The sequence below is a fragment of the Carlito syrichta genome, unplaced genomic scaffold, assembly GCF_000164805.1.
Source record: "Carlito syrichta isolate Samal-C Ts95f unplaced genomic scaffold, Tarsius_syrichta-2.0.1 Scaffold305658, whole genome shotgun sequence".
Taxonomy (NCBI): domain Eukaryota; kingdom Metazoa; phylum Chordata; class Mammalia; order Primates; family Tarsiidae; genus Carlito; species Carlito syrichta.
In genome coordinates this window covers 914,278-918,018 of record NW_007249754.1, presented here as the reverse complement: position 1 = coordinate 918,018, position 3,741 = coordinate 914,278, and the positions used below count along the sequence as shown (strand labels likewise).

Genomic DNA, 3,741 nt, shown 5'->3' with positions numbered 1-3,741 from the left:
TGGAGTGCAGTGGCCGCTCCGGCCACCACAGCCTCGACCTGCTGGGCTCCGGCGATCCTTTCGCTTCAGCCTTCCAAGTAGCCGGAATTACAGGCATACGCTACCACGCCCGAATGATATTTTGACTTATTGTAGAGATGAGGTCTCGCTGCCCTGGCGGGTCTCGAACCCGCGGGCTCAGGCAATCCACTCACCTCAGCCTCCCAAAGGAATTTTTTATTTATTGTAGAAACGGGGTCTCTTGGCCAAGTTGCCCAGGCTGGTCTCAAACCCGCAGGCTCAGACAATCCACTCACTTTGGCCTCCCAAAGTGCTGGGATTACAGGCTGAGCCAGCGAGACCAGCCGATTTATTTCTTAAATAATACCACAAGATTCCTGCCTTCTATAAATTTGCCAGAACTGCAGGTTCATTAATACCATCTGTGGTTTTGGTGTGCCACACATGTATTATTGTCATTTTAAAGGGATCCAGGGTGTCATACACGTGCTCAGTCAAACACAAAAATGTTCACTTTCTAATTTACTTTAGAAAATAAAATCATATGAAAACTCTGGATATGGGAGAAGCTACTAGAGATATTCCAGACATATTGTGTAATCTAGATGTGAGTAAATATGGTAATTTAAGTTTATGAAAGAGCATTCAAGCACAAACACAGACTACGTTTCAATCATAAGAACTTTAAATACCAGAAGCAGGAGAGGGCTCCCTACTTCCTTGTTCCTGCCACTATAAGACTCAAACCAAGGAAGAGAGAAGCCACAATGCAACCACTCAAAGAAATAATTTTTAAAATAGCAAAACAAGCTGCTTTTTAATAGTATATGAGAAAATGCCCCCATTAGATACACTGCCCAGCTGTCATCTTTTCTCAAAACAGCCAGTATAGAATGACAAGTCAGAAAGGGGTGTGGTGGCATCACACATCTCCCTTCCTGACCTCTCACTCACTTCTGAAGAGGAGGGGGCCGATGTCTGTTGCTTACTAGCACTGTCCTAGCTTCCCACAGAGCAGACAGTCACCAGGGAGAGAGAAGAGCACAGGTCTAGACTCCTAGTGGGTGGTGCTGGAGAGCCACTGGATAGCTTACGCAAATGGGGACACTAACACAACAAACAATAACCATGGTCAACTATCAGGCTTTGCTTGACCAGCTGAGCAAGTCCAGGGGAAAAAAAAAAAAACAAGCACACAAACATTTCTCTCTGAAGCTTTACTTGCAGAGAAAATCACTTTTATAACCAATCTGAAGAATTCATTTCCTAAATGAAGCCTGATGTGACTTTCTCTGTCTGAAGCAAATCACTGATGAGATAGGGATAGAGTCTCAGAACTTCCTCAAGGTTTTTCTTACCTTTGGTCTCAATGACACCTGTTCCTGCTCAGGCTTATATGAGTCTGTTTTTTAAAGGTATTAATCGTTTGAAAGAAAGCACATGAATAATATAATACTCACAAGTAACTTGCCATATGCACTTTCCATACATGATTTCATTTAATTCTCACAAACTTCCATGAGACTAGTACTCACCAGGAGATAAGTCCCCATTTTATAAGGAAGAAAAGTAAGACTCAAAAGATAAACATCACATCTAAGGCCACACAGATTATAGGAAACAACAATCATAACAGTCAATTACAGGTAAATTCCAGGGTAAATTATTTTAGCATTTTATCAAGAATGACTAAGTTCAACAGAAAGAAAAAACCCTCACTATGAAAAAGTTTGCCCTAGCTGCAAAAAAAGTATTTCCAATATTCTACTGCAAATTATTTTATCTAATGCCAAAAAGGTATAATTCCTTTTCAAGGTAAGCGTAGCTCACCTTCATAAAAGTGAAAGCTATTTGCTGAGGAAGTTAACAGCTTTATGATATTTACCGAGAGTTCGCTGGCCTCCTGCTATCCTACTAACCCGCTCAGTTCCAGTAATCAGGAAGTAATTTACCTTGTGCAAATTGTGAAGCCCTACAGAAAATCCTTTCGATATACTGGCTGGACAAAATGAAAACCAAGGCATTCTTTTTTGGTGCCAATGTTAAGAGTAGCAACAAGGATGAAAAATTACTTCCAATGTCTTCCCACCGGACATAAAACCACTCAGTAAAGTAGAGAGGAAGCTGCAGAGCAATGAGAACCTCTCTGTAAAGCCCCCAGGATGGGCAGAGAACCAGCTATTTCATTCTCCCAGGAATCCAATACCAAGGCTACACATCCCAGAAGACCCTCATCCACTTCGTGAATGTGTTCGGTTCATCCTCTGCCCATGATCTTGTACTGCTTTTCCTCCAGCCAAGAGAAAAAAGCTGGTTTCATATTTTCCATCACCAGTGCTCACCTCAGAATGTCATTTCCTTAGAAAGGCCTTCCATTTTTATCTAAACAGGCGCACTCCATCCCTTTCTATCACATAATTCTGTTTTATTTTCCTTAAATCATGGATCACTGTCTGAACTTACCTTCTTTTTTTTTTATGCTCACAATCCCCACAATTATGTCAGCTCCATGAGACTGGGGATCTCCTCCCATCCTTATCTTTCCATCCCCAACTTCTAGTTCAGAGTAGGCACATAATACTTGTTAAAGACTGCAAGCTGCTAATGGTCAGTATCATCATATTGCATAAATATAAAAGAATGGGGTGAAAGTGAAAGATTCCATTTACTTCACTCCCAACTTTCTTACTCATGCTCAACGAGAGTCAGAAACAATCCTTTATGACCCATGACAATAAAAACAAATTTTCTTGTAGAATATCTTGTATGTATCTCCCCCTCCCTACCCCGGAATTATGAAGTCCAAGCATCCTGCTTCAGTAACAAGTCAAATCAATTATAAACAGACTGGAAAATTTATGGAGCACACAACTTCTCTTATCCAGAGTATAAAAGAGTTTGATAGCGGAGCCAAAGAAATTTCCACCTGCCTCCTCATTTATTTCAGGTCCACTTCCTGCACCACATCCCAGAGGTGGAAAGAGAAAGCCGAGGAACAATACCTATTTGATGGCAGAACATGCAACAATAAATGTGAAGAGAGGTTTCAAATAAAATCACTAAAGTCCAAAGGCAGAAAAAGTTGAATACTCTAAAATCAATCTTCATTTGGTCGTAATTCCAAATCGTGTGAAAAGAATGCTTCCAACATCAAAAGTAACTATCACCGTGTATAAAACAATCCTCCTAAATTCGACCCTAAAAAAAGTTTGCTAAACATCTCACAATTCATAAAATGTACTTCTTGTCATTAAAACGAATTGAACTAATCAACACAAGAAGCATCACGTCCCAATGGTAACGGGATTAAAAACACTGACACTAAAACCGAAAATCAGCGGTTATTTATCAATGTCCTGACCCCACTTTCAAAGAAAATTCACTTTCATTGCTTTGCTACAGGTCAAATAAATCAGGTCTCCCATAACCTGCACTTGATTGGGAGTTCACAGTTCAACGTGCAATGAATGAAACTGTCACTCAAGATCAAGTTTGGTCCCCTCAATCCCCCCCCCCCATGGAAAAAAGAAGCTAACTTATTCACTAAGGCGGTAAACAAGCACCAACTGGAGACTGTCCTGCAGCAAAGCACCTCGGACCGGGTGCCTCTCCTGGGACAGGGGGGACAGCAGCATTACGTCTCGGCTGACACCAGGGACCTCTGGGCAAGGCTCCCGGCCACCCGTCCCACGCCGCTGGGGGAAGGAGGTTGGGTGCCGGCGGGCACAGCCACGGGCCGCG

At 42.0% G+C, this 3,741-nt stretch overlaps 1 protein-coding gene across 2 annotated transcripts in view; it reads right to left on the bottom strand.

Annotated features, from left to right (window-relative positions):
• The window catches only part of COG3 (component of oligomeric golgi complex 3), a 63,608-nt gene that overhangs the window by 59,323 nt on the left and 544 nt on the right, over positions 1-3,741 (bottom strand). The gene's annotated exons all lie outside the window — the stretch shown is intronic.